Source organism: Scleropages formosus, chromosome 9 (genome assembly GCF_900964775.1).
Source record: "Scleropages formosus chromosome 9, fSclFor1.1, whole genome shotgun sequence".
In the NCBI taxonomy this organism is placed as follows: Eukaryota; Metazoa; Chordata; class Actinopteri; order Osteoglossiformes; family Osteoglossidae; genus Scleropages; species Scleropages formosus.
The window spans coordinates 7,954,256-7,974,374 of NC_041814.1; the positions used below are offsets into that span (position 1 = coordinate 7,954,256).

General features: G+C 44.3%; 1 pseudogene; it reads right to left on the reverse strand.

The window, feature by feature from the left end:
- Positions 1 to 4,377: 4,377 nt before the first annotated feature.
- On the reverse strand, positions 4,378 to 19,852 carry LOC114911270 (interferon-induced protein 44-like; annotated as a pseudogene).
- Between the last annotated feature and the right edge of the window lie 267 nt (positions 19,853 to 20,119).

A 20,119-nucleotide genomic window follows, 5' to 3' on the forward strand; every position in this document is an offset into this window, starting at 1 on the left:
CGGTCCAAGCACAGGAACAATGTAGTGTCGTCTGTGTACTGGGTCAGCTTCACCGCCTCACCACCATCCCCGGCAGAAGCAGACCGTCAATCCCGGGTGGGCACGTATGGCGACCGCCAGTGGCTCAATATAAAGAACATAAAGGAGCGAGCGGGGAGATCGGGCAATGCTGCCTCACTCCACTCCGCTGGAGCACCCACAGCCCGAGGGAGCCGTTGATGGTGACTCGGCTACCTACCTCGGTGTAGAGGACATTCACCCAGCTGAGGAAATCAGGGCCAAAGTCCAATCTGCTCAAGGTGTTAAATAGGAAGCGGTGATCCACTCGGTCAAACGCCTTTTCCTGGTCCAAACTGACCAGTGCGAGGGGGACCTTTTGCTCTTCTGCCCAGGCGAGCACGTCCCGGACCAGGTGCAAATTCCAGAACACAGAACGCCCGGTTACTCCGCATGTCCGGTCCCGGTGGACCAGGTCAGCATTACCTTCCTCGGGCGCTCAGTCAGGACTTTTGCTATGATCTTTGCATCAACGCAAAGAATTGTGAGGGATCTCCAGTTGGCAAGATCGGCTTTATCGCCTTTCTTATACAACAAGGAGAGCACCCTTGTCCTCATACTCTTGGTGAGCAAGCCCCTGCCCAGCACCTTCTCGACAACGCGCAGATAAACCAGCCCCAAGACATCCCAGAATGTGGAAAAAAATTCCACTGGTAAACCGTCAAGGCCAGGAACCTTGCGCCGGTTCATCTTACCAAGCGCCTCCGACAGCTCGAGCAAAGTGATGGGGCTCTCTAAGCAGCCAAGGGCATTTTCGGGAACCCGTGACATCAAATTATCTAAAAAGCTCCTTTCTGTTACCGGGTCCATTTCCCTGACTTTAAAAGATTTCTATAAAACAGGATGCAACCTCCAACATCTGGGTGGTGTCAGTGAAGGACTCACCCTGCTGATTCCACAGAGAAGTAAAACCTCTCTTACGTTTCAAGTCCTTCACCTTATTAAGAAAGTAGGAGGTACACTTCTCGTTCTCCTCTTCCTCCTTAACTCTGGCGACAAACAGAAAGACTTTGGCCTGCTGCTCATGCAGCCGCCTCAAAATACCCTTTATCTCCACGGCCGTATCATAATCAAAAGTCCCTCCGTTATTGTGGCAAGAATAAATCCTCTGGAGCTCCTCCTCGAGCAAGCTGATATCCTGGCGCCGCAAAGCGGCACGTCGGATACAATAGTTGATGGTGAGGGTCTTGGCCTTCGCCTTGATCCCCTCCCACCAATCAGCCACCGAGGGGTAAAAATCCATGGAATCCTGCCACAACGAAAAATTCTCATAAAAAAGGTCTCCAAACTCCTTTTCTTGCAGAACTTCAATATTCATCTTCTAGTAGCCCCGGCCATGGGTCGGGGCCAAGATGAAAATCATGGTTTCGACCATCATATGGTCCGTGGCCCACGGGCAGTTAAGAGAACCTTCTTAAAAGTAACGGCGGGCGATGCTAAAATGTAATCTAAACGACTACAGGCACCGTGGCTGTTGCGCCAGGTAATACCTGGATCGGTGGGGTTGCATTTCTTAAAACTATCAGTGAGGTTAAAACTGCTAATAAAGATTTTAAAATGTTTGATACTGGCATCATCTTTGCCCTCAAGAAAAATGTTGCAGTCCCCTCCTATTATTAGATGTCTATCGGTCACACAATGAGGGACCAACTCGTCAAACAGAGCAACGTGGGACTTGACCTCCACCGGAGCGTAGACGCACAGAACACGTAAATGCAAACTTCTCCACATGACGTCCACCCCAACACTTGGCCAGCATGAACAATGAAAGGCCTTACCTTCTCAAAGGCACGGTCCCCAAAAAGTATACCCATGCCTGTGGAGTGGACGTCACCTACGCTCCAGTAGGACTCCATTCTTGTTAGAAGAGAGTCACGTTCCGCTGGTCCCAGAGGTGGACTTCCTGCAAAAAACACAAGTTGAAGGCATAGGACTCAAACTGGTTAAACAAAGCAGTTTTTTTTACTTTGTTTTTTAACCCCCTGACGTTAAGAGTTAAATTTTTAAAATCATCCATTGGGGTACGTTGTTAAAGAATCAAAATGTACCAGACTTGGTGGCACCCCCGTGACTTTTGCCCAACCTCCTTGCACGGGACTGTCAGGTCGAGTCTTCGTAGCCACTCCGCGCTGTTCCAGCTCCGTCGTCGGGGATGAACATTTGTCATGCACCCCTGGTCGTCTCGCGCATGCCTCGCTGCTCGGTCACCTTTCGGAGGAGGACTGGGGTGGGCAAAGCCGCCCTACTTGCCGTTCATGCCTCTGTCACTTCGCCGCACACCGAGCCCACCGTGACACTCGTAAAACCAGCTGCTCCTCGTTGTGCAGCCCTCCTTTTGTGGCGTTTCCTCCGCCACGCTGCTCTAACTTTAATAGCTCGTTGGGGCTCCAGGCAGCTGGGCCCTTTCTGCATGAAAGAATCTTGCTCCGCAGACATATTCGCGTTGGTGGGTTCGCTCACCTCCACCACAGAGCCCTGCCTGTCTACAGACGAGGCACACTGCTCTACGTCGTCCGACCTCCTCAGGAAAGCAGTGCTGTTTTGCTGCCTTCTTCTGCCGCAGTTTCCATGGGCGCAGGGAGACCTCACTCAACCTGTTCGCCCATCTCCAGTGGCACTTCGCAGCTCTTTTCTGCCATCTTCGCACAGCATGCGCTTCCCTGGGGTCCCCCTGGACACCTGTGCCCAGCAACAGCTCCTCTGCAGTGACTTACACTGTCGCATGCTCTTCTTTCACCGGATGCTGTTCTTCTGTCTTCTGTCTGGCTTTCGTTCTTGCACCAGTTTCCCCTTCTTTGTCTTCGGTGTGCAGTTGCTCCCAAATCCAGCCCTCTCATTGTCCTGCCTCATCCCACTCTGACACCAATGTGGCGTTGCAGTGCTGTTGGTTTGGATGGGGTGAAGAAGGATGCAGAGGCAGCGTTCACGTCAAACTATTTATTTGAACACCAGCACCAGGAAATAATGCTCTTGGTCTGAGGACCCTAGGACCGGTGCCTCTAGCCAGCCTTCGCAGCCTGCTTAGCAGCTCCAGGTTCTCTCCTGACACTGGCAAACATAGTCACTCCATCATTCCCCCCGGAAGTGCCCCAGTGGATGCACACTTACGTTCCAATGTTTCCCCACAATGCACCTATTACATTTAACAAGTTTCCCGCCTAAACATGGTAACGCGGGTCGTTACAGTATGAATGAATGAATTGTTCCAGTAAAAATTAGAGAGTTTTTGAAAGGTTTGGGGGGGTGCAGTGGCACGGTGGCGCAGCGGGTTTAGATTGGTCCCGTTCTCTGGCAGGTCTGGAGGTTAAGTCCCACTTGGGGTGCCTTGCAATGGACTGGCATCCTATCCTGGGTGTGTCTGTCCCCATCCCCCAGCCCTGCTCCCTGTGCTGCTGGGTTAGGTCCGGTTCACAGCAACCCCACTCGATAGCGGGTGTGGTGGTGTAGCAGCCTAGCCAGGGCCTGCACTCCAGAGGGTCTGGGGTTTGAGTCCTGAGTGGGGTGCCCTGTGACAGACTGGGCCCTGTCCTGGGTGCATCCCGTCCTCCTCCAGCCCTACGCCCTGTGTTGCCGGGTTAGGCTCAGCTTGCTCTGACCCCCCATTTGGGACAAGTGGCTTCAGCCTGTGTGTGTGTGTGTGTGTGTGTGTGTGTGTTGTGCGTTTACATGGTGTAATAATTGTAAGTTAACACTATGTGCTTTAGCAGAGAATTTATTTTGAGCAATTTCGTTGTGAGTGAGCAATTCTGAAACACATCAAAGACATATTCATCTGGATTTCTGTCTTCATCCATAGCATAGTTCGGCATATCTCACACATTACAGGAATGTATTAATATTGCTTTTGCATCTAAGCAGCCTAAGTAGCAGTTATAGCATCCCCTTCTGACATCAGTTCCCATAATCAACATAGTCTTGCACCAGAACAGGAATTTGTCTTCCACACTGAATTGTTTCAGAAAAAAAAATTACCCAGCTGTATAAATGGTTAAATAATTGTATATAGCTACTCACCATTATTACAAGGTATTTTCAATGAATCACATTAGACTACTCATAATGGAGTGCAGTACCATGTATATTTTTTTGACACTTGCGATGGAGTATATTTACTTTTATATTATTCATACTTCCTAATTTTTTTTCATGTTTTGTATGTGTTATTATTTTACTTGTGTTGCAAGATAGTAAGAACATCAGCAAATTATTGTTTACATTTTTTAGCAGACAAAAAACCAAAACAGAATAAAATCAGCTTTGGTTCAGTGTGAAAATGATGCTTTAGAATTAAATACTATGCTTAATATCCAAATCATTTTTTCAGTCGTCGATGTTGTCAAAGTAACTGTTTGCAAAACGGAGAATTTGCTGAAGAGTGCTCAGCAGCAAGATGTCACAGTTCTCCTCCAGGTCAGTCTCATGGTTGTAGTTCTTCACTGGAAATATACAAGACACTGGTATGGCCAGTCGATCACTCACCTCGTGGATCTGAGAAAAGGTGAAGGTCTTGTGTAAATACTTCTATAATCACCAGTAAAATGATTTTAATTGCCTGAGGAGTACACTGTTGCAAGTATGAAATAAATCAAAAATCAAGTTTAATTTTTAATCTACTTTAAAATCAGTTACAGTCTTAACATTTTCGGAACAGATTGTTGTTCCAAAGTTCAAACAAGCTCTCTAAACCAGAGAAGATCAATTGAACTCTCTAAACTTGGTGTGTCCCAACATTCTTTGGCCAAGGGCTAACAGTTGTTATTGTGAAGTTCGCTGAGGTGTGCATGTTGTGAAAATCACAGGAACGTGATATACTGAATCTTAAATTTTAAGCACCAAAAGAATTACATGATGTATATATGAGAAATATAAATAACTTATGTATGTATAAATAACATTTCCATGAACATGACAATAAATTCAGTTCGTTCAGTGGCCTCCCCAGCACCCAGATCTGAATACAGCAGAGCATCTTTGAAATGTGGTAGAACAGGAGATTTGCAGCATGAACGTACTAACAAATGTGTCACAATAACGGAATACAATCCTCTCAACGTGGATCAGAATCTCTAAAGAATTTTTCCAGGACCTTGTTGAATCCATGCAATTAAGAATTAGGCTGTTCTGAGGACAAAGGCAGGGGGGTCCTACCTAGCAGTAGAATGATATCCTTGAATCCATGAGTGGTTTGTCACCATGTTGCAACGCAGCTGGAATATAAAGTCGCTACGTGTTTTGGCTCCTTTAATATCAGATGCTGTCTCCCAGTAAAGAAGCACAGGTTTGTGTGAGTGACTTTGAATGTGCTACATTTGTCAGAAAGTTTTTGTTTACGATTCAAAACCAAGTTCAGCAATCAAGTAAAAGAGTTATCAGTGACATAATAGGGCGTGTGAAAATCAACAGCACAAACAAAAATATTACCACTAAGGATGACTAACTTACAGCTGAACATTTCCCTCACACTCCAGTGGAACCCCAACTGAGGAGTCCTGCTCTCTGGTGGGTCCCTTGCGCCCTGTGTTGCTGGGTTGGGCTCCGGCTCCCCTCAACCCCATATGGGTCAAGCAGTTCAGAAAGTGTGTGTGTGTGTGTGTGTGTGTGTGTGTGTACAAGGCTTCAAAATCTTTGCAACATTAGCAGATGTTGTTGCAAAAATATACTGTAATTATAACACAGCCAATATATTTTACAAAGTTCAGAATACAATAACCAGTCCTCTAAAATAGTAACTCTCACCTTCTTTTTTATATATGGACTGCGATACACGTCCTGTATGTCCTTCTCCACATAAATACATGCTTCATCCACTTTGGTCAGGATCAGTAGCTGGGGGACTCCTGAAATCATGTAATTTGTCACACATAAAAATCAACTACCAGAGTTCTTATTTGCTTAAATTCATTTTAGAACTATTCCCAACAATTTCCTAATACTGCCTTACACCTGTGAAGGACTGTATACACTCCCCAAAACGAATTCAGGCCTTAAATAAATTAAGAAACCTATGTTTCTTTTTAGTATCATGTGTTTCAAAACTTTATTTGTGGGAAAATTTGCCTATTTATTCCTTACGAAAAGTAAAACAAGCACCCTTTTTTAATTCCAAATAACAGAAATGAAAACCCACTTTTTATAAAACATTTGGCATTTCTCAAAAGAAATACTTTTAAATTATTTGTTATCTTCAGACATTTGGCCATGAAATTTATCTTATAAAGGCTATTATTCACATTTATTCACTGAGCAGATGCCTTCCTCCAGCAACTTCCTGCAAACTGTATGTCATGTTATCAGCGCACACACCTAGGTGACTTAGAGTGCTAGTACTGTACACTACTTACAATGGGTCACTCATCCATATATCAGTGGAACACACACACTCTCTCTCTATCACTCACACACTATGGGCGAACCTGCCACCCAAATATTATGTATTTGAAATGGTGACGTAAACTGTTAAAACACAGGTTCGGTGTCAGAAATTAAAAATTTATATGGAACAGCCCTCACTTCTCACAATAATTGTTCCCAACTTACCAATCTCATTGGCATTCTGTCGAATAGCATCAATTTTTTTCATCAGCTGCTCAGGCATGTCTGTGACTTTAGAGGCATCTATCACATATACTACACAGTGGATCTTGTTTTGCAGTTTCACTGATTTGTCGAACTGAGGGTCGTCTTCTTTCAAGGGTGATGCTGTTTTCAGCTAAAGATAGAGGAGGGAAAAAGGAATGAATCACTGAGAGCGACACAAAGAATTATACAGGAAAAATAATGGCTCTTCTGAGCCCTTTCATATTACATAGAGTAAGTGAAATAATGGTTTATTGTTCATTTGTATGGACAAGAGGAAATAAACTATGACTGGAAATATGACTGGAAAAACCAATGAGCACAGTTAAAAAATCTTCTTCATCTCAGGTGAATTTGTCTTCTCCATTGATCCTGAAGGTAAAGAAACTGTTGAAATAAATGGCCAAGAGATTAAAAATGCTGACAGGTACAGAAAGTGATTAGAACTGTTCAACAAAGTGGACATGGAGTTACAATTAAGCAGACGTCTTGCAAAAAAAGTTCTATGTTTATGTACAAACTGTTTCACTTCATTGTGTTACCTACTTTGAGGCACTTTGATCTGGATGTCCCATCAATAAGACACAAATGATGTGACACTGTATACGAATAAAATATACTGACAACAATTAACTTTCCAATCAACAGAAAGTGCAACTTCCTCAGACGGTGGAGAGTACCTCCACAGGAAAGCCAGAAAAGTTTTATCCAAAAGTGAAATCACAACCAGAAATGGCAGGGTTATCAAGAAAACTGCTTGTTGTAAAGACACTTATAAAATAAAGGACCTGCATGGCTTTCCAAAAATCAAACTGCCTTATTTTGTTTCTGTGCAGAAAGTTACTTAGACCAATAGAAATGAGGTAATATTTGCAAGTAATTTAAACAGACACAACTAACATTTGAGCCGTTATGTATATATTTTCATGTTTCGATGTCAGAATGGAAAGATTTCCATTTCCATATCATTCATTTCTTTTTTACAGCTTATACTTTCCTGTGACTTGCTATGGAATAAATACAGTTGTATGATAGTCACAGATTTTATTTAAAAAAAAAAAAAAGAAAAGAGGGGATATAGTATGGTTACCAGAGAGTGCAAGATATAGAGAATGAGAAAAGATAGGGAAGTAGAAAGCAAGAGAATGAAGGCTGTGATTTGTGTAGTTCTATATACTGTAATAAATATAACTGCACCATTAGCAGGACAAGCTGTAGTTATGTTCACACACCAAACTACTGTTTACAGAGTAAAATAACTGTTCAAATAAGAGTGAACAACATCACAGCTTCTGCTTCCAGGATAGACTCTGAACCACCTGAGATCCTGCATTGTATGAGTACAAGTGATTAAAAATAAAAGATGAATTGATTCTGTTATTCTTTTGTTTTAAATGTTAAATGCTAATATTTATTATACATTTCTTTGCTGTAGAGTTGTACCCTTTATATTTTTGAAAATTATTGTAAAGCACTTTGAAACACAGCTTTCAAGATGTAAAATAAAGATTATTTATTATTAGAACAATTCTTGTAATAATTGTAATAACTCCTAAGGCTGTGTACCTCATTTTGCTGAGCCAATCAAAGTATAACAGTTTGATTCATACTGATATTTTCTTTCAAGACAATTATTTTTTCCACTTGAAGTTTTATATTGATAGGTAAGGGTTTTCTTTGGCATTTCCCACATTTCCTAGCACTTCCATTTTTAAATTTTGCTGTAGGATTTATGAGAGATGATCATTTTACAGCATGAAGGAATCTCAAAGCGTAAAAAACAGGACAGAAGATTTCTCAGAGACATTTGCAATTGCCCACATAGGTATGAGAAAAACTGAGGTGCATGTGAGAAACCATGCTAAGCATGAAGGAGAGACTGCTTCAACTTGTGTGGTGCTCAAAATCACTAAGGCTCATATTTTGAATTGAAATTTATGGCCTCGTAAGGAATTTCCTATAAATGTGTGTTAAAAACCTTATTATGCAAATTTTTTAATTACAAATTAAATGTGTTAGTACAAGTTCTCCTAATATGAGCATTCATGATGCAAAAAACACTGTTTGAGCAAAACTTTTAAATGTTCAAATAAAAACAATGCATTAAATTTCCTTGTTCAATTTTCAGTGCTTAGAATGTTCTGAGTTTTAGGTTACACTTAAAGCTAATCATCTTCATATTAAATGCATTATTCATACCTGCTACCGGTCAGGAACATGCCCCTTCAGATGTTGCCAACATGTCTTCATACATGCACTCCTTCACTGGAGCGCTTTCAACCCCATGGTGTCGCACACAATGAATGAGAGTGGCTTGCCATCCTCGCCTGCTTTAATCCTGAAAGAAGAAGCTGGAAGCAAAGGTAATGTTTCAAAATTATTTGAAGTAGTAATTACTCCGAATGTTTCAATATAAAGTGAGCATATAAGTACTGGGTTGGTGAAGACTACATGATAGACATGGCTATAGACACAGTTCAGTAAAAAAATATCTTACAAGTTTTAATGCAGTCAAATATGAGTACTTTGTGAGTTTGCTTTCATGTGTTTGCTTTTGAAAGATCCGAAGTACCTGGGTTGTCACACCATCACCAGAATTGCCTGAGATGGCTTGACTGGTAACATAACCATGGAAGACAGAGCTGATGGAGTGAAGAAGCTGGACTTTCCAGCACCAACAGGACCAACCAGCAGAATCCGTGCCCTGACTCACTGAATGATACTGGGTATGTACCTCTTGATTTCATTTATCAGCTCATTCTTTTCCTAGAAGGAACAAAAACAGGAACATGAAATAAACAAAATAAATAACCCATATGCAACAGGTTCTGCTCCCTGAAAGAAGCTGGTGTTTCACAATGATTTAAGTCATTTAAGTTTCTGTAAAGGCTCAGAGGATCAGGTTTGAATACGAAATGTGCTATTGGACTGAATAATATAGTCTATTAGAAAGTTATTTGTTTCATAAGTGGCTGCAGAGGTTTTTTACTGTATGGTATGCAATTGTATAACACGTACTCTGATTTCCACACAATTTTCCTCCATGGTTCTTCAAGACGTCCTATAAGTTCTGAGAAAAAAAACAACAAAATAGAACAAAAATAAGATAAGTCACAGTTAATTCTTAAGTTGAAACCAGAGTGATCTGTCTCAAACTGTAAGGCACTGATTGAGTAACTGTAACAGTTTGAACCTCAGACCAGTTTATAAAATTTGCATAGGCAGTACAGGTGGCAGTGGCTACAGCAATCAGAATGTCCCAGGATGAGAATAAATAAATCTGGTGGAAGAACAATTATTAATTTAGTTGACGCTTTTCTGTCACTTAATTTGTACGTTTTCTACAGTAAGAGACTTCGATGATTTACCCCATTTATGCACCTGGGTCATTTTACCGGAGCAATCCGGGGCAAGCACTTTTATCAAGGGTACTATAGCGAGAGCAGGGATTCAAACCCAGGTCTTTTGATAGTAAGGTAACTGCTCTAAACACCATGCTGCTACTTAGTGCACCCAGCTTAACTGTTACTTTTTCATTTGCAAGCAATACCTCACATTTTATTCTGCTGAAAATAATCAAGATTACAGTTTTTGCTTCAGCAGTTATCAAAAAATTCAGTACATTTAACAAACTTTCAGGCAAATTCCATAAAACAGTGCATGCATTCTCATTACTTGAACATAATATTCTTGAATCAGTAATTCTTTTTCAACATCTAAGTACATTGCTCAGCAGATAAACAAAAAAACAAAAAGAACTGTTTTCAGGTAACAAAACTAGGTTTTGTGGTCTGCATGACTTGGGGTTGAGGAATTGCATTTACAGTCATTAAACTGTAATTCATTCCATCTTCAACATTAATTAGTTACATCCTGATTACCCCTCCTTGAACGCCACCTTAACGTGGTAGAGGGGTTTGAGTGCCTGAATGATCTCAGGAGCTATGTTGCCTGGGGCTATATGCCGCTGGTAGGGTCTCCCATGGCAAACAGGTCCTGGATGACAGACGAGACAAAGTGCGGTTCAAAAGCCCCTTATGATGACTATTAAATCAAGGTTTTCGTTTACCCCGCCCGGTATGGGAGCCACCGGGGCCCCACCCTGGAGCCAGGCCTTGGGGGGGCTCACATGCGAGCACCTGGTGGCCAGGTCTATGCCCACGGGGCCCTGGCCGGGCTCAGCCCGAAGCCATGACGTGGAGCCGCCCTCGGTGGGCTCACCACCTGCCGGAGAGACCGTAGGGGCCAGTGCATTGTGATTTGGGCGGTGGTCAGGGCCGAGTGCCCGGCCGACCCAAACCTCGGGCGCCAACTCTGGTTTTTGGGACTTGGAATATCACCTCACTGGCAGGGAAGGAGCCTGAGCTGGTGCAGGAGGTTGAGAGATACCGCCTAGATATAGTCGGGCTCACTTCCACTCACAGCTTGGGTTCTGGAACCACTCTTCTCGATCAGGGGTGGACTCTCCACTATTCTGGCATTGCCCAGGGTGAGAGACGGCGGGCGGTGTGGGCTTGTTAATAGCCCCCCAGTTCCAGCGCCACGTGTTGGAGTCTACCCCGGGTGAACGAGAGGGTTGTCTCCCTGCGCCTTGGGTCAGGGAACGGTCTCTCACTGTCGTTTGTGCTATGCGCCTAACGGCAGTGCAGAGTACCTGGCCTTTTTAGAGTCCCTGGGGGGGCGTGCTGGAAAGCGCTCCCACTGGGGACTCTGTCGTTCTACCGGGGGACTTTAACGCCCACGATGCGGCAGCGACAGTGACACCTGGAGGGGCGTGATGGGAGGAATGGCCTCCCTGATCTGAACCCGAGTGGTGAGTTGTTATTGGATTTCTGTGCTAGGCACAGTTTGTCCATAACAACCACCATGTTCATGCATAAGGGTGCCATCAGTGCACGTGGCACCAGGACACCCCAGGTCGGAGGTCGATGATCGACTTTGTAGTCATTTCTTCTGATCTTCGGCCATATGTCTTGGACACTCGGGTGAAGAGAGGGGCTGAGCTGTCAACTGATCACTACCTGGTGGTGAGTTGGATTCGATGGCGGGGGAAAAAGCTGGATAGACCTGGCAGGCCAAAACGCATAGTGAGGGTTTGTTGGGAACGTTTGGCAGAGGCCCCTGTCAGAGAGGTTTTCAACTCCCACCTCCGACAGAGCTTCAACCAGGTCCCGAGGGAGACTGGGACATTGAGCCCGAATGGACTATGTTCCACACCTCCATTGTCGGGGCGGCAGTCCAGAGCTGCGGCCATAAAGTCTCCGGCGCCTTTCGCGGCGGCAATCCTCGAACACGGTGGTGGACACCGGAGGTAAGGGATGCCGTCAAGCTGAAGAAGGAGTTCTATCGGGCCTGGCTGGCTCATGGGACTCCTGAGGCAGCTGACGGGTACCGGCGGGCCAAACGGAACACGGCTCTGGCAGTCACCGCGGCAAAAAACTCGGGCCTGGGAGGAGTTCGGCGAGGCCATGGAGGAAGACTTCCGGTCGGCCTCAAAGAGATTCTGGCAAACCGTCCAGTGACTCAGAAGGGGGAAGCAGTGTTCCACCAACACTGTTTACAGTGGAAGTGGTGCGCTGCTGACCTCAACTGAGGATGTCGTCGGGCGGTGGAAGGAGTACTTTGAAGATCTCCTCAATCCTCTGACACGCCTTCCGTGGAGGAAGCTGAGACTGGGGACTCGGAGGGGGACTGTCCATTACCCTGGCTGAAGTTGCTAAGGTAGTCAAAAAACTCCTCAGTGGCAAGGCTCCGGGGGTGGATGAGATCCACCCCGAGTTTCTCAGGTCTCTGGATGTTGTGGGGCTGTCTTGGCTGACATGCCTCTGCAGCATTGCGTAGAGTTCAGGAACGGTGCCTCTGGACTGGCAGACCGGGGTGGTGATCCCTCTTTTTAAGAAAGGGGACCGGAGAGTGTGTTCCAGCTATAGGGGGATCACACTCCTCAGCCTCCCTGGGAAAGTCTATGCCGGGGTACTGGAGAGGAGAATTCGACCGATAGTCGAACCTCGGATTCAGGAGGAGCAATGTGGTTTTTTCCCTGGCTGTGAAACACTAGACCAGCTCTATGCCCTCACTAGGGTGTTGGAGGGTTCCGGGAGTTTGCCCAACCAGTCCATATGTGTTTTGTGGACCTGGAGGAAGGCATCCGACCGTTGTCCCTCGTGGAATCCTGTGGGGGGTGCTTCGGGATTATGGGGTTCAGGGCTCGTTGCTACGGGCTGTTCGTTCTCTGTATGACCGGAGCAGGAGCTTGGTTCGCATTGCCGGCAGCAAGTCAGACCTGTTCCCGGTGCATGTTGGACTCCGCCAGGGCTGCCCTTTGTCACCGATTCTGTTCATATTTTCATGGACAGAATTTCTAGGCACAGCTAGGGAATGGAGGGTGTATGTTTTGGTGGCCGCAGGATCTCGTCTCTGCTTTTTGTGGACGATGTGTCCTGTTGGCTTCATCAAATCAAGACTTACGGCGTGCACTGGAGAGGTTTGCAGCAAAATGCGAAGCGGCAGGGATGAGAATCAGCACTTCCAAATCCGAGGCCATGGTTCTCAGTCGGAAAAAGGTGGATTGCCCCCTCCGGGTCAGGGGGGAGTTGCTCCCTCAAGTGGAGGAGTTTAAGTATCTTGGGGTCTTGTTCACGAGTGAGGGAAAAATGGAGCGGCAGGTTGACGGACGGAATCGGTGCGGTGTCTGCAGTAATGCGGTCATTGTACCGGTCTGTTGTGGTGAAGAAAGAGCTGAGTCGTAAGGCAAAGCTCTCAATTTACCAGTCGATCTACGTTCCTACCCTCACCTATGGTCATGAACTCTGGATCATGACCGAAAGAATGAGGATCGCGGATACAAGCGGCAAAAATGAGTTTCCTCCACAGAGTGGCTGGGCACACCCTTAGGGAGAGGGTGAGGAGCTCAGTCACCCGGGAGGAGCTCGGAGTAGAGCCGCTGCTCCTCCGCATCGACAGGAGCCAGTTGAGGCTGGCTCGGGCATCTGTTCCGGATGCCTCCTGGACGCCTCCCTGGTGAGGTGTTCAGGGCATGTCCCACTGGGAGGAGACCTCGGGGCAGACCCAAGGACACGTTGGATAGACTATGTCTCCCAGCTCGCCTGGGAACGCCTTGGGGTTTCCCCAGAGGAACTAGAGGAGGTGTGCGAGGAGAGGGAAGTCTGGGGGACTCTGCTCAGACTGCTGCCCCAGCGACCCGGCCCCGGATAAGCGGAGGAAGATGGATGGATGGATAGACATCCTGTTTAGCCGAGAAACTTCAAAAATTGCTGATAAATTAATAAATGCACAGTTTCTACACTAAATATACACTGTAAAATAACGATTTGGAAAATATGCACACAAAGTTAAAAGAACACTCACACACACTTTCGAACCGCTTATCCCATACAGGGTCACAGGGGAACCGGGCCTAACCCAGCAACACAGGGTGTAAGGCTGGAGGGGGAGGAGGACACACCCAGGACGGGACGCCAGTCAGCCGCAAGGCACCCCAAGCGGGACTCGAACCCAGACCCACTGGAGAGTAGGACCCGGTCCAACCCACTGCGCCACCGCACCCCCAGAAAGAACACTCACTTTTGTCATTCATGTCCCTCATGTAGTCATCAGCAAAATAAAGTATTTTCTGAAGAGCGCTGAGTAGCAAGATGTCATCATTTTGCTGAAGTTCCACCTCGCGGATGTAGTTTTTCACTGGAAACACAGAATGCAGTGGCATGCCAAGACGAGCACTTGCTTCCTTGATCTGAGGTGAGGAGCAAAGGTGAAGTTCTTTGGTTAATAAATACAATGAATTTAGTGTCTGAAGGATACAGTCTATGTTAAATATCTATATCAAAATCACATAACCACTATCTAAAACTACTTGTCTCGAGGCGAGCCGGAGCCTAACCCGGCAACACAGGCCGTAAGGCTGAAGGGAGAGGGGACACACCCAGGACGGGATGCCAATCTGTCGCAAGGCACCCCAAGCAGGACTCGAACCCCCAGAGCCTGTCGGACTACCACGCTCCCTCCATATCAAAATCAGTTTTTGAAAATTGTTTGGTGATCACAGAGCGGTCAGTATATTACTACTATGGGCTTTAAGTCCAGAGGTGTCAAAATTTGCTGCACATCTAATTCCCTGGTATCTGTACGTCATTTTAGTTTGAGTTTACTAATTTTAGTTGATTATGACTAGTAACTTGTGGTTTCAGAAACATATTACTAGAGATCAATCAGTGCTCATAGATGCTCATCTTAAAGTCTGAGCAACAAAGTCATGTTTAACATTAACATTTGCTGTTTTTACTTTTACAGCAAAAACATGATAGTAAGCCTCTTGTTAAGGCTCATTAAACCACTGAGAAAGAGTCCAAAAATCAGTACACTGTTGTCTTACTTTATCCTGAAAGTGTAGTACCCTTTTTTAAGTCAAAATTTCTGCTGAACATTAATTACTAGGCTCTACATTAAAACTCAGTAGAATTTCTTTAACGCTTTCATATTGGTGGTTGCAACTGTTTAAACTTTTCTTTAATGGTGAATAAATTGTAACACATTTTTTTTTAAAGGTCGTTAAATGACAAATCCTATAACATTGCAAATCTCACCTTTCCTTGCAGGTATTCACTGTGATACACTTTCTGTATGTCTTTCTCTACTGGGGGACATGTTTGATCCACTTTGGTCAGAAGCAACACCTGAGGAACACCTGAAACATGCATTTTTTCACTTAGAAGTAACCAGGAGTAACCAGGAGTGTTGCATAAGTGTAACACTTGACTTATTTTTACATATGGCAGGTGACCCATTGCACCTAACAAAATCACTTTCCTCATTATGACTTCACCTGTACAGCACAGTACAAATCAATCTCACAAAGTAAAGCATAAAATTTAGTGAAGAGAACATAGGTTTTTCATTGCTCAGTTCTTAGTTCCTTTTTCCACTAAAGCAGGTGTTACAGAACTTTATGTGAACAGGTGACTGTTCATTGAGGCTCTAAATATAAAGCAAACACTGGTCGTATATTAGACCAAATCAAAATGCCGTCAAAATCTAATTCTTATATCACAATATCAGGACTTGAGGAGAGTCTTGACCACTGTCCCTACTTTTCTGTATAATCTTGCTGACTTACCAAATTCATTGACCTCCTTTCGAATTGTACGAATTACGTCAATCAGTTCGTCTGGAATGAGTCCCATTTTGGATGCATCGAGAACATATACAACACAATGGGTCTTGTCTTCCAGTTTCTCTGGGTTGCTGAATTGCTGTCTTTGAGAGGTGATGCAGGATTGAACTAACAAGGAATAAGTCATAAATCAAATACAGAGTACAGTCTACCCCCACCTTGCAAAGAACTTCTCACACAGTACAGTTATAGCCAAGTAAAAGCTCATAGCACAATCATATTTAAATTAGACTTTTTTTTTTTTTTGCAAAACTTACCAAAAGCAATCTACTGGAAATAAAAGATAAACATGATGAAAAAATATCCAATTTGATAATGTATGACTTATTTTCTAGTGTTTTAGCCTTTCTCTGATGGTCTCAGGTAACCCTTGAACAACCAGAATCCTTCTTTTCAATCTTATCACTTTAGCTGACCATGTTTCACCTCCCACAGATCCTCTCCCCACAACTTTTCATCTTCATCTCTAAGATCATCAGATCATCAGCTCCTCGCTCTCCTCTGGCTGCTCCCATTTGCCTTCAAAACTGCTTTTATTTCAACTCTGTTAAAGAAACCCTCCCTTGATCCAAACTCAGTCCAAAACTACAGACTAGTCTCCCTCCTCTCCTTCTTGTCTAAAACTCTAATGGGTGGCCTGTAATCGAATATTTGAATTCCTCAGCCGGAACCATCTCCTCGATGGATATCAGTCTGAATTCAAAGTTGATCACAGCACTCATGGCAGGGTCTGATGCTATCCAGTCGGCTAGAACTGCCTCCCTCTCATCGGTCCTCATCCTCCTTAGCCTGTCTGCAGCGTTCGACACTGTCAACCACCAGTTTCTACTTTCCTCTCTTAGTCAGCTTAGGATCAAAGGAACGGCACTAAGATGGTATAATCTGTCAGATAGGCAGGACTCAACCAAGTGGGCTGGTGGATCTCCCGATCTTCTCCTCTGCCTCTCTCAACTGGTGTCCCACAGGGCTCGGTACTGGGTCCTCTGCTCTTCTCGATCTACACCTCCTCCCTCGGCCCTGTCATAACTTCCCATGGATCCTAAATATCACAGCTACTACTGATGATACCCAGCTCTTCCTCTCCTTTCCACCTGGAGAATCAGACATTTCTGCACGCATTGCTGCCTGCCTATCAATATCTCTGTCTAATCACCACCTCCAGCTCAACCTCTCCAAAACAGGGATCTTACACCTCCTACCTGGCCTGTCTTCCTGTCACAATCTCTCAATCAAACTGGGTAGTTCACTCATTTTGCCTGCTTCCTCAGCTAAGAGTCTGGGAGTGATGACTGACTCAAGTCTATCTTTCTCTCAGCACATCGAAGCCACAACCCGGACCTACAGATACAATCTGCATAACATCCGCAGGAATTCTTCCTTACCTCACCACAGACTCTGCCCAACTGCTTGATCAAATTTAGGACACTGGTTATTGCCTACAAATGCATCAACAGAACTGCTCGCAGCTATCTACAAGACTTCATCATCAGCTACACCCCAACCAGAATGTTATGCTCTTCCACATCTGCCCATTTGGTGGTCTTACATATAAAAGGTAAAAGCACAGAGGTTCTGACTCAGTTGTGCTGGAACGACCTCCTCCTCTCACTGGAACTGGCTGAAACTCTGTCCACATTTAAAAAGGGTCTGAAAACTCACCTCTTCCAGACTCACTTCACCCATAATCTCTTAAAATCATGTAAGGTGTAAATGTTCATGCACCGTAACTTTACTGATCATGTCCAGATAAGCCTTTACACAGCTGCTATTCTTGTTGGTGTATCTTCAAAAAAACTGTAGGAAGGTGATCAGGAATTGTTTATTCTGAGTTTTATGAACTACTTGTGTGATGAACATTGATGCACATAGTGGGAAAGAAACTAAGTTAACTTAAGAATCACATATCTGCAACTATGTCTCTCACACAGAGACACACACACACACACACAGACTGAAACCGCTTGTCCCAAGCAGGGTCGCGGTGAACAGGAGCCTAACCCAGGAGCACAGGGCGCAGGGCTGGAGGGGGAAGGGACACACCCAGGAAGGCACCCAAGCAGGACTTGAACCCCAGACCTGCCAGAGAGGGGAACCCGGCCAAGCCCGATGCGACCACCGATACCCCCCCTTTCTCCTAATGTAATGCACAAATTGTATTTCTCTGAGATGTACGTCGCTTTGGAGAAAAGCATCTGGTAAATGAATAAATGTAAATGTAAGTTAGTTGTAATTTCAGTAAACCTCATGGTGGTGCAGTGAGTAGTGCTGCTGCCTCACAGCACCTGAGCTGTTCTGGCGTAGGTTAATATCTGTCTGCGTTTGTGTCTAGTCTGCATGTTCTCTCTGTATTTGCATGGGTTTTCTCCAAGTGCTCCACTTTCTTCTCACAGTCCAAATGAATGCAGTTCAGATGAATTGTTGATGCTAAATTGTCTCGGGGTGTGTGTGTGTGTGTGTGTGTGTGTGTGTGTGTGTGTGTGTGTGTGTGTGTGTGTGTGTGTGGCTACCAGGAATGGAGTGGTGCCCCATCCAGGGTGTACCCCGCCTCTGCCTTGTGCCCAGTGATTCCAGTAGAGGCTTTGGATCTCAGTATACAGCATGATTGGAGAATAGGTGGATATAGACTGAAAACTTACACTGCTATGAATAATGCTTACCACTGTGCTAGTCACTGTCTCTGTTGTTATATAAATATGATGTGCAAAAGTGATCTGCACAAAATAATGAACACGAAATATACTTCACCTGTCAAATTTCAACAAATGGTGCTACAGATTTGCAATACGATTACTCATGATATGGTGAATAAAATGGCTTTCAGTCAAGACGTTAGGACTAAGTTTTTAAATATTCAAATTAACAGAAGGGGCTAAAGTACCTCTGTTTTTGATCACCGTTCAAAATACTTGTGTCCTTATTGAGTCACTCTACCCTTACCTGGTACCTGTCTTCAATATGACCATTCAGAATATTAGGAATGTCTTCAATATTCAGCCCTTGTGCTAGGCCCTTCTCTAGTCCCATGGTGTCACACAGGATGAATGGCAGAGGTTCACCATCTTTGACCTGCCTCAATCTGGTAAGTGCGAAACTGGAAGCACAAGTGATGATTAAACACAATTTGGAAAAGCATTAGAAACAGAACATTTGATATAATTTGTAATATTATTATTCTACTGTAGTGTGGTTCAGTATCCTTGTGTTTGTATCTGAGCCCTCTGTGTTGTTGGATACACTTTGTGTAGTGTGTCACTTTGGATAAATATGCAAAAACCGAATAGAAACATGAACGTAGACAATGCTCACCAAATTGCGTGTATGTGAATTCAGTTCACCAAAATAATAATATATAATATACACAATATGATTATTTCGGAATAATGAGCAATCACTTTTTGGTTTCTCAAAAAAATCCTTCTACCTTGAGGGTCACGCTGCTTTCTAAAGTGGTGCCTGTCACAGCTTGGCTGGTAATATGCCCATGGAAGACAGAATTGATGGAGTTGAAAAAGCTGGACTTTCCAGCACCAATCAGGTCCAACCAGCAGAATCCTGTGCCTGTTTCACTGAACTGACACTGGGCTTGTACCTCTTGATTTCACTTAACAGTTTTTCCTTTCTCCTAGAAGGAACAAAAATGGAAAATTAGCCAGGAACATGCATTCAATTAGAGTAATGTCCTAAAATTTACACAAACTTAACATTTAGATTAAATTAGCACATACTTTGCAGTCCATTCAATGTCCCTCCATGGTTTATCAAGAAGTTTTTCAGATTCTGAGAGAAAATAGAAAAAGGGCACTAGCAATATATACAACTGATGAAAAAACCTTAACTGTAATTGAAAATAGGAACAGCAGCACTGGTTATTCAGAGCAGTACATGACACTCACCATTTACTACAGGACTGGGAGGAGGCCTGTTCACTTGCTGGGGCGTTTGAGGCGTCTGAGGAGTCTGAGGAGTTTCAGGGGTTTGAGGCCTTTGAAGCGTTTGAGGCGTTTTAGGAGTCTGAGAAGTTTCAGGCATTTGAGGCCTTGACCAAAGAATCCCATCTTAAGTTTTCAGACTTTCCAGACTTGAGTTACTAGACCTGTTTAAGGGAGTTTTTTTCATTGCTTATTCGTATTAATTAATGTAATCGTAGTTGTTAAAAACACATTTAAAAAATGTACATTCATTCAGTGAATGATATGTTGTAAACTGCAGGGTGTCCCAAAAATATCTAACATTTTGCATTTGCCACTTGCCTGTTCACAAAATTTAGTGCTCAGATTTTAGCAAATGATTTGCAGT